Source organism: Cinclus cinclus, chromosome 4 (genome assembly GCF_963662255.1).
Source record: "Cinclus cinclus chromosome 4, bCinCin1.1, whole genome shotgun sequence".
NCBI lineage: Eukaryota > Metazoa > Chordata > Aves > Passeriformes > Cinclidae > Cinclus > Cinclus cinclus.
The window spans coordinates 70,249,834-70,261,570 of record NC_085049.1 but is presented as its reverse complement, the minus strand read 5'-3'; positions in this window follow the sequence as shown (position 1 = coordinate 70,261,570).

Here is an 11,737-nt window from a genome sequence, read left to right as displayed (position 1 = left end):
TTCACTCAGTGAGGATTTAATTTTCCATCATTTTGAACACATGTATTGTGTGGGGTCTTGAAAGCTTTGGCCAGCCCAGCTCAGCTGCAGAGCTTCAGAATGACAGCCACAGTGAGGGATCCTTACAGACATCCCTGTGTGGGAGACTGCAGTTCTCAGACACAGTTATTGCATCACATATACAGGGTGCCTGGAATGCCTCATTGTAAAGGGTGAAATATTTTCCAGCCTTGGAATAAGATACACAGATAAGGACATCTGCCTAAATAGCCTCCTAGCAAAGAAGGGACATTTAGACACCTCAAAATAATTTTTCAGTTGATTATTTATTTACAACAGGCAGACTTTTATTATACCACAGATTAAATTTTAGTCATCTATCATGCTCAGCTTGAAACCTTCAGAATTGCTTCATTTTTTTTTTAAATACTGTGATGATTAACTATCTATATATTAGTCTTTTTCTCACATAGTGCCTTTTAGCCCATACCATTTATTAAGCATTTATTAATTACTCATGGAAGTTCTGGCTTTCTTGGACTACCCCATATAAAACCACCCTGAGCTCTTCAGAGTGATCTAGCAAGTGTAACATGTTATGTTCTTTGAGGCTGACAAAAGTGGTGTCACTGCGTAATTTTATTTTGAAAGTAATATTTATGATACTTCCGTGGACAGTTGATTGCAGGTATCACATGGTATGAAGAGTCAAAAAAAGGCAATCTGAAAAGGTTCTTTCCAAAAGTACCTGCTTTTTTATTGTTGCAATATACAATTATCCAGAGATAGCACTAGACTGCTAGAACAATTTACCAGAGACAATGACAGTTCATGGGAGTTTTGAAAGATATTCCATCTCACATAAACTCAGAGAAGATGAACACACATAGAGGTTTATTGCTTTGCCTTCCCAACTCAGATCTGTAGTAAGAGTACTGCAATTCCTCTGAATGGATTGCAAATGTAACATTTGTAGGTGAAAGGAGCAGGAGAAACAATAGAGGAAGGGTTAAAAGAACGCTTTGTGTTGCTCTCTAAGCAGGAAGATGACTAAGAGCAGTAAAACTGGTAAGCACAAAGGAACACACTGTTCAGGGGTGTAGCATGTACTTATCTCTGATGCCAGAAGGTTTCTTTGCCTAGCAGTCACTAGCTAGTGACTGGTTCATTAACCTGTATGAATTCTAAGATGCTCTTTCCATGGAAATAAGCACAGTATTTTTCTTAGGAAAAGTGTCTCATGTTCTTAGCCAATGTAACTTGTATTTGATCAGTGGCCACTTGAAACTGGACTTGCTGCATAGTAGTAAGAGAGCAGACCCTGTATCCTGCTTTTGTCCCTTCAAAGGGTGACTGTAAATCAGTGATGGTGGGATCAAATCACAGATAATGGGCAGGTAAGGGGAAGGCAGTTTGTAGAGCCCTCATTTCAGAGCTGGACATGAAGTGGTATTTGTGCAGGAGACCACAAACAGTGCTGGGGTACAGTCAGTTCTGTAGTGGGTGAAATAAAATCTGGTTTTGTCTGCAACAATTCTAGAAATGGCCTAACCTAAAGAGACAAAGTAATCTAATGTGTGACTTAAGCCTGGATTGCTAAGTGTTAAGAGTCCAGGTATGCACAAGTTAGGGCAAGAATACTCAGGAAGCCAAGAGCTGAAGCTGGCCTGGAGAAGCCCAGCAGCACAGAGAAATGTGGCACTGAGATGGATCCTGGGCAGGGCTTGTGAGGGAAGGCTTTGCTTGGGCAGAAGCTGACCAGCCATCCTCATTGCTTTTTATGAAGCTGGTAACTTAACCTGAACAAATGCCCCTGCTGCTCAGGTGTTTGTGGATGACAACAGGCAACAATAAAGAAATTATTCGTGAAACAAATGTAGATCTACTCTCTGGTTTGCAAATCGTGAACAGAAGCAAGGCAATGCTGCTCACATTGTGTGCAACATGAACATCTCTTGGGAAATAACATCAGCTACTGCTGGGAATTATGTAAGCAGAATTTAGAAGTAATTGAATATTCAGCACACTGCAAAGGCTCTCAAATGAAGTAAAACTTAAAGGGCATACCACGTAGATATGTGATGGAAGTGAAGAGCAATGGGAGTAATGCAGGTCTTTTAAAAGATGCATTTGAAGAGCAACAGGGAAAACTATGTCCAAGAACAATTTGAGGACTTGATATTGGTTGCAGGTGAGTTATTTTGACCAAAATCTTTGCAACTAGTATATTTTTTTCTTTGCCCTTTCTGCTTAGGTTGGAAACTCTCAAAGATGACAAAACTTGAAAATTCACATAAATAAAGTCTGTTCTTTAATTAAGCTTACATATAACATACACTGAACTTTCATGGAACACTCTGGAGTTTTCAGATGATTGCAGGGAAATGGCTGGAACATTCTGCTGGCTGAACAAGCAGTATGGATGGACCAATACTGGCTGCACATATGAAGGAAAGAAACATGTTTTCAACTTCACTGCTTCTCTGAGGATGGAATCCATCAGGAATTTCTGCACTTGTCTAGGTTCCCCTATTCTCTGCTTTGCATTTCTTTAGCTTAAGCATAACCCTTTGAAACTGTCAGCCTGGCTATTGTTGTCCTTGCCCTCCCCCTTTTAAATCCAATTAACTCACCTATGTTGTGAAATTGAGAGAAATTCCATATAAATTATACTTCCAGACTGATTTGTTTCTGCTAAATTGGTACCAAACTTGAAGTGCTGCTGAGGAAATAAGATACAGTTAAGACAGGGAAATTCGCATGATGCTTGCCTGTTCATGCCATACAGAAATGTGTATTCTGTGCCAGATGTTAATGCAAATATTTCTGGGATATTCTATTTAAAGTAAAAGAAAAGCTTGCAGAAACAGCTTCATGGAACATTTAGTTAATGGTTGCTGTAGGAAAAGCTGTTGGGATATGGTTGTCAATAATCATGCACAGGAGACATGCAATAGGAGACAACAGGAAAGTGTAAAGTGGGAAAGAAACCACAGGACAGATTTGAGGATGAAGATCAGAGAACATTTGCTTTTGGCTGCTTAGACATCTGTGAGATCTGTAAGAACTACCTAATCTATTTTAGCCTAAATAAGGAGACGCTTCCTCTAAATCACAGTTACATAACAGTGAAACATTTTTTGAAGTGTCTTCCTCTTTGGTGGTGGCAGGAAGGAAAGAAAGAAAAATAAGGAACTAAATGTATTTTACAAAACCTAACTACAAAAAAGCAATGGAAAAACACTACTTCTCCTTGATTGAATAAATCTAATTTTTGAAAAGTCTAGTCTTATGACTCTTAACCAACTACAGACTTGCTCACATTCTATTTACTGTGTAAATACTGTCTTGTGTGAAGCCATGTTGCCTGTTACAATGCTTTGTGTCTGAAAATTCCCAGAAATATTGTACTGTTAAGTTACAAGACCCCAGATGCTGAGGAATACAAGTAGTACAGGTAGGTTGGGTTGCAAGGTGCAGGTTGAGCTCTGGGTGCTGGGAGACCCAGGCAATGAGAAGTGACCTGACTCCAACCCTTTGCACAAAAAGGGCACCTTGGGGACAGAAGGGTCATCTTGGTAACAGGACACCCAGAGGCACACCAGGAGCCCAGGGCTCAAAACCCCAGATTGTAACAGGCTTCCCCTGTGAGAGTATAAAGGCCCAGGGATTCTTTTGTTCGGGGGTCCCTTCTTGGAGGCACCAGCTCAAGCTGGTACTTCAGCTGTTACTCAACTTAATTGTTGCTGCAACACAATTAAGTTACTTGAAGGAGCCAGACCTCTGGGGGTGGGAGTGTGACTGCCAGAGTGGCTCCTGCATGGTCAGACAGGAAACTTTCCTCAATCACGTAGTAGACTTCTATATTCTGAGGTTTACCCTGCAGGCATAGGGTAATATGATGGACACACTTGACCCTTACCTGTCCTTTGGTTCAGGCTCTCCAAGAAACAACAGGTCTTATGTCCTTGGGGTGCACTTGCAAGCTGTTAAGCCCCTGTTTCACCTGCAAGGGAGTGAAGGCATTTTGAAAATATTTTTCAAAAGATGGTTTAAAAATCCAAAGGTTCAAGATAACCAGAGGTACAGAATGAGATATCAGAGCTAAAACAAGATATTTGTCTTCTTATTGCTGCTGACTTGCAGCCAACTACTTCACGGACAGCCCATGCAAAGCTTTGAGCTCCCTTTGCTGCAGCAGAGGCTGCGTGGCAATGATACCTCCCTGAGGTTACTCCTTGGGCTTGAGAGATCCTATACTCACCACAGGATCTCTCTGAGAGCATGCTGAATTCTTACTGTGAAGGATTACTGATGTATGTGTCTACTCAGGTGTTGGAGTGGGGGTAAATCCATTAGAAGTTAACCATTGATGGAGTCTCAGACCAAGACAGGATCCAGCTGTACCTAGGCTCTGGAAAGGAGCAAAGGGATCTACTCTGCACCTCATGACTCAACAAAAGGGTCCTTCTTACCCTTCATACCTCCAGTCCCTGTCTGAGCCATTCTAACTCAATTTTTTTTTTTTGTATTTCTGCTCCATGCAGTACTTAATAAATTGAACTTTGCCGTTGAACTTTGTCAAATTCCATCAAACTTTGTCAAAAATCATTATTCTACTTCAATAAAACATTTTAATGCTTCTCTCTTTTGAGTGAGGTTCATCCTTCTTCTGTGACAGAATCTTCAAATATTTAACTTAATTTTGGATAGTGAGTCTGATTTGCTAGCCAGCTTGTCGCTAAATGGATGCACTTCACACTTATTATGAGCACAACAAAAGCAGTAGGTGAAACTAGACATTTTATTCACTCACTAAAGTAAAATTATTCTCCTTCACTGAAAGAAGTTCTGCAAGATTAATCAATACAACTGTAATCACTGAATTAGCAGAGCAGAGTTTATTGGGGATTATAATTAGTCCTTTCATTATTCTAAGTTTCTTAATTGCCTTTTAACAGTTATTATTAGACATAGTAGCAATGGTGCAAAATGTGGAGTTACTTTTCAGTCATGATCTGTAGGGCCTGGGTCACCTTGAATCAAACAAACAGCACCTTGTAGTGTGGGGAGGAACTATCAGTTTTACTGATTGTGTCTGAATGTCACTGTATGAGCACAAGGAACAGATTTAGTGCCAAGAACCCATCTCCTGACATACTGAGTTCACTGCAAGTTCAGGGGTGGATTCTTCTGGGCTCAGCCTCTTTCTCTGCCAAAAAGGACTTTATTTAATCACACTCTTACATGCTAGAATGAAAAGGTGTACACTGGGCATCTCTATTAACTGTTTTTCATTGTAGCAGGTATTAATAAAACAAGATATCCTTCATAAATAAAGCAAATTAAAAATTTGTTTCATCAGGGTACCTTATCATAATTTTCATCAGATCTGACTATAAAAATGTATGTATTCAGTTTGTTGCCTGGAGCTCTCCTCCTTTGCAGGCTCTGTGAATCAGCATTCAGGTCACAGCCCTGTACTCTAAGAGTTAAGATGCAGCACAATCCTGAGAGCAGGCCAGTTCCATCACCAGAATATTTTCCTCACTCAGATAACCACAAACAGAAAGGACTGGAGATGCTGTTTTGGCGTGGTGTAGAATGAATCAGCAAGGGATAACACAATGACAGGGATTTAAAGTAATACAAAACTGGGCTATGTTAAATGTTGTGATAAGTGTATGAAATTAGGCAGAAAATAAACCCCCTCGCATTCAAGTTTGTCCTCAGAGATCAGAAGGACTGGGTGAAGCATTTTAATTTCTGATTATAAACAATTTAGCACTACAGGTTGTGCTCAGTAAGAATTCTCACTTTTAGATTAACTAAAAGTGTAGTTTATTCAGACAACAGGTTGTGAACTCTTGTTAGATTGCCGGTGATAAATGCACTACATGTACAAAATATAAGTGTACAGTGCTATGTGCAGGTGTTCCAATGTAGCTTGGTGGAGGTACAGATCTTAACAAAGAGGTGTTGCTGCTCTGTTGGGAGGACACGGCAGCCAGCCCATAATAATTTCTGGTGAGCTGGGCAAAGAACATATTCTTGTTCTCCCAAAGTAGAGGATTTGAAATAAAAAATTAATACTTTTGGCAAAATGGAGATGTTACTGTAGTCAAATATGATTGTTTCAGGAATATCATATCCTGCAAATGCAGGATTTGATCTGGGAACAGCTGTTTTCCCATGTTGATATTGGTGGGGTTATTTTTAATGTGCGAATTGGAGACAATGAGGGTCTGCGGTCACCTTTGGTCAAACAGAGTTATTCTTATAGAGAAACCAAACCAGAACAGAACCATGACTCTTCAGCATCCTCCTTCCCCAGCTGAGGCAGCAGCAAAGGCCATCTGACCTTCCCCAGAGAGTCCTCGCATCCTTATCTCCTCAAAGGACAAGAGCTGTCACAAGGCCCCCATGGATGAGGGGGTGAGGCTGGTACAGAGACACTGCTGTAGTTCTGTGCTTCACAGAGACAAGGCTGGGCTGTGAGGCCTCTGCTTCCTCACCAATAATGCTCTGTTGTTGAGCCTTGCTCCAGCCAGGTGCAAGGCAAGCATGGCTGAGCTCATGTTTTTGTTCAACCATCCTATAATTCTTCATGGGAATTTTGGCTGGCAAATCACAGCCGTTATCAATCCGGCCAGATTTCCACAAGTATCATCTAAAGAACAAATCAGAAGTAAGGATGTGAGCATTTAGAACGGTTACAAACATTTTGCAAACGTGATGTACTCCTATTCCTTTTCTACCCACAACATAAATGAACCTGCATGGGTATGTTTTTGAGATGCCACTCTGGCACACAGCACAGTAGGATGGTTTCCTATCCTGTTTTAATCTCTTAAAAATTAAATGTTGACATTTTGAGAGGTTGAATACCACAGGAATCAATAGAGCCCCTGATAAGAGATCAGCTTGCAGTGGTTTTCAGTGAAAAAGAGGGATAAATATGTGATAAATCTTTGACAAGTCTGATTGTCAATTTATTACAAATATTTTAGAATCATTACAGGTCACAACAAAATGATACAGCTGCTCTAACATCAATGTTTTGTGTAATGTGTTAAATATTGCACTTAAAAAAAACAGAAGAAGAAAAGAAAAAAAAGGAAGTTAAAAGAGTCTTTTCTTTTATTGTTCTTTTTTTTTTAATAGAAACTATTTCAGTGTCTTACCAAATGTGTTTGTTCAGGATTTTTAACCATAATGTTTTACCTTAGAGATAACGATGGAGAAAGTCACCTAGTCTTTGCAGGTCTTTTTGTTATCATTCACCAGCTATATCTAGGCAGTTAGGATTAAGCAGCTTCATTGGGAAATTTTCAGAAACTTGTAGGCTTGGCTAATCCTTTGTTTTAAGGGAAAGGGAGCACAATCCCGAGGTGAATGGGCTCTCTGGATGAGAGCCATCAGTAGTGAAGTCAGCAGGACTGAGCAGTGACTGGGGGAAAAATAGTCCTGGCAGGGGAGAATACTGACCCATTCACCACCTCCTCAAAGTGCAGGTGAAGGGTAGAACTATCCACCTGGACTGATCAGCATCAGAAGTGACAGGTACAAAAGAGCAAATACAGGTTTGAGTGCTAAATAATGAAAAGCTATGTCATTTGTAACCAATCAACGCTGAATTGTTTGGTAAATTGTATAACTAGTGTGAAGTTTTGATGACTGGGGAGTCAACCCTTTGAGGGTTACCACGCACCTTTGTGCAAACTGCAATAAAGAAATAGAAGTATTTCTCACTGGTGTATGAATTTGAGTTTCCCACTGGGTAATAACCCTTCATTAGGGACAATAAAAGCACAATCAGGACACAAAAAATACGCTAAAACTAAAATTTAGGGGCATTAATATAAACCTTCTTTTGTAGGAGTAATGATGGTCTCATGAGGATGGAAAAGTATTCCTCAGTTGAATTGGAGATGGTTAAAAGATTGGATTGACCTTAAGAGAGTTTGGTCACAGGAAATGCCAGTGCAGGGTTGTATGAACTGCATAGGAAATAGCCTGGTGAGAACTTACAGGGGTGACTTTGCTTGGAACAAACTGAAATAAACCTACTTTCAGTCCTCCACGCATGCAGCAGAGGTGTGTGGTGTCCGAGGAGGCTTACCCGGATTCCAGATATCTGGGTGTTCAAGGTGTGTGAGCACCAGGCAGGCACCATGACACAATCCAGGTCTTACACCCAAGTCCTGCTGTGGCAGGGAGGACAAGTGATGCCAAGTATCAAGTGCTCCTCATCTCCTGGGTGGTTGGTAGGCTGTTGACCATGGGCAGGGTTTGGATACTTAGTTTGTGTCTTCACAGTCGTCAATTGTGTTTCAATCTCTGGGCACGGTCAAGAGTCATTACAGTTCTTTGTCTCCATGTCTGTCCTGTGAAACTGGATGGTTCTTGATGAGCTGCTCCTTGGGTGCTGTTAACTCAGGCTCTTCTCCCTGATGGGTGCACTTGGCTGTCTCCAGATCCAGACGTTCACACTAATATTCCATTCACACCAATTCTAGCCTTTCTCTTACAGTTCTCACAGTTAAACTGCTGGACATGGTTGTTGTCAGCTAATTATGTTGCAAAGATAAAACCAAAGGCCAGGCCTACATTACTTTCCTCTGACCCAGAGCAGTGTTCATCACCAGCTTTCTTTTATTTACTTTGTAGTGACGCAGCTGTATTGACAGAAACTAAGAAGACTCAGCTATACTAACAAAAGAGTCATCCTGCCAGGGTACTTATGGAACTTGAGGAAACCGATATGAACTATGCATAATTGCCTTCAGCTTTTCTTCATATTGCTCTTAATTTTGTGGTAGCTGTGCCCTACTTTTATTATAGTTACCACCTAGCCTATATATTTCTGTTGTGGAAAGGATGTCAGCAGGTTTTTCTCCTTCCAATGAAAATAGGACACTCATTATATGTAGCTATGCTGATCAGAATCCAGAGTTCTGCACACCCAGTCCTGAAGAAGACAGGAATCCAAGCAATGTTTCTTGCAGCCTCACACCCACACTGTAGAGGTACTTCCACTTCTGCAGTGAGAATGGTTAATTTTTCTTTGGGAGCTTGGGGCTTACTTTACTTTTTCATGTGTCTGGGTCTTCAAAGAGACAAGAGCGGTTGTTGGTTGCTGTAAAGTTGTTTATTGCTGGAATACATCAGTCTCGAAGGCAAAGAGTTCACAGTGTTATAAATGAGAAACAAAGTCTGGATATTTAGCAAAATTTAGGTTGCTTTATTTGATCTAGAGGGAGCACACAGCGCTGGGGAACGTGAGGGGTCAGCGCCCACTCCACGCTCCCTGGAACCTTGGTTTGCAGCTCCTTTTTATAGGATGGTTTTCCTTGTGGTCTCCGGACAGTTTGTCCTCTGGTCTTGGTAGATAAGGAACAGTAGACCTGGGGGGTCTTGTCTTAACAGATAAGTTGGGATTGATTGCACCAAGGCAGGAAATCTCATATTGCAAAATCTTTCAGGCTGCAATTGATTGTACAAAGGCAGGAAATCTGATTTTGCAATATCTTTCAGGCCGTGGGAAACCCCCGTTTTACAAACTGGTATCAGATACAATTTACTAAAAAACACATTATTCTTAACGGGAGGATTTAAACAGAATGATTTAATCATATATGTTTCATCTAATATCCATGCTTCATTTCAGACCTTAGTATTCTGGTTTATACAAACCCCGATACTTTTATGATTAACACAAATCTTTTATCAATTATCACAATGGTATGAAAGTCCATGCTGAAAACTTTCTGGCATAGAGTCTTGAGCAGAAGCAGCAGTGGCAACAGCAGCTCCCTGGAATATCTTCTTCTTCTGTGTTCCCTCACCCCAATACAGGGGATTTTATTCATAAATCATCCAATCAGCTAAAACCATGATTCTAAACATTCTTCCTACACCTACTAGAGCTTAATTCTAAAGTATGAAAGTGGTGTTAGTCCTTACACATAATTTATGCATATAGTTCTGTCTACTCAAGTAAATGGTTCTGTCTGTTTAATCTAGAAATGTAAGCAATGTTCTTCTATGTTTTCATTGTGTCTGGAGCTAAGTTACTGAACTTTAAACTAGACTTTAGGGCTTTACTCTCATAAGGCACTTAAAGTATATTCCTACTTACTTAAAACTAAAACACTTCTACTTCATGTCTATGTAGCTTAATATATTTTTAATTTCTCTGAAGGCTTTAATTCAATTCCTGTGTTCTTTGTCCTCTCTGAGGGATTAAGAGAAGCTTCTACTTTACACACTCCAACAGCCTTGGTATCCTTTTTATTGTAAATCACCCAGGAGAAGGTGGTAACTAAGAGTCTTCATGTATTCTTGCTAATCAAGGTAAGTTTATTTACTTCAGATGCAGACTAAGAGTCTTTCAGATGCTGCTGTCATGTTTTCCTAAGGTGATTCCAGATATTCCTAGTACCTTCTTTGTCCTGTGGAACAATTTAGAGTTCTCAAATTTACCAGAGTTCCTGAATATTCCTATTACACACCATTTATTGTTTAGTTTACAAATTGAGCTGCAAATAGCAGGCAAATCCAAATGTTCCTTCTCCTTCCCTGCCTTCTGAACATACTTACCTGTCCTTTACTTTTTAAGCTCATCAAACAAAACTGTCAAAGCCAAGGAAAATTAAATCAGAGGATTAAATAATCTAAAAACCTGTTTGTCTGACCTTCCTTCCAAACCTATTCCACCTTGGTCATCCAGCCTTTTCCCTCAGAAATGATAAACAAGAATGAGACTTGCTGATGAAAATTCAACAAACTTGTGTTGAAAAGTTTGTTCAGTTTTTACTAACAAAAATTTGTGTGTTGTTGCCTGCTGATGCATTTCTGTGGTGCACTGAAGCAACATACACTGTTTGTACTTAAAGCAGAGGAAAAGGAATGGCCTGAGGGAACGAGAAATAAGGGAAAAGGAATGAGAGCAAAAGTTTGATGGCAGGACTGATCAATGACAGCTGCAGAGGTAAGTCAACTCACAGAATTTTTTCAGTCAGTAACTTTAAAATAATTGAATGGGAACAACTCATGGCATGATGTAGGCTCATATCATCCTACAGAGACAGGCTGACCATGTAATGAGAAAAGCCAGGCACAAGCCCAGGCAGAGGTGATTATTGAAGTTTATGAAATGGTTTTTGGGTGGGTGATCAAAGCTTCCCAGAGATTGCTTATCTGCCTGTTCTCCATGGGGGAAGGCCCCTCAGACTTAAGGCAGCAAGAAGAGTCTCAGCTCTTTTGTAGACAGGTCCTTTGACCTCTCTAGGGATCTGAGGGACAGAAGTATGCTGGTGCTGTGTCCATCTGCTCCATTCCTGTACAGTGAATGCATCTGTCCTTGGAGGAGGGTGTTATAAATGAGAAACAAAAAGTCTTGATATTCAGCAAAATGTAGATTGCTTTACCTGATCTAGATGGAGCAAGCAGCTCTGGGGAACGTGAGGGGTCACTGCCCACTCCAAGCTCCATCCAACCTGGGTTTGCAGCCTCTTCTTACAGTATGGGCTCTTGTAATCAATAATTTTTGGGGTATTTTTGCTGTCATAACTTCACCAGGTAAGCAGTGGTGGTCAAATAAACACCCACAAAGTCTCTGGGTGATAGTCAGTCTCAGAGATAACCATCTGGTCTTGGCAGATAAAAACCAGCAAAAGTCAGGAAGTCTGGCCTTTGTAGATAGGCAGCATTGATCAAACAAAGGCAGGAAATC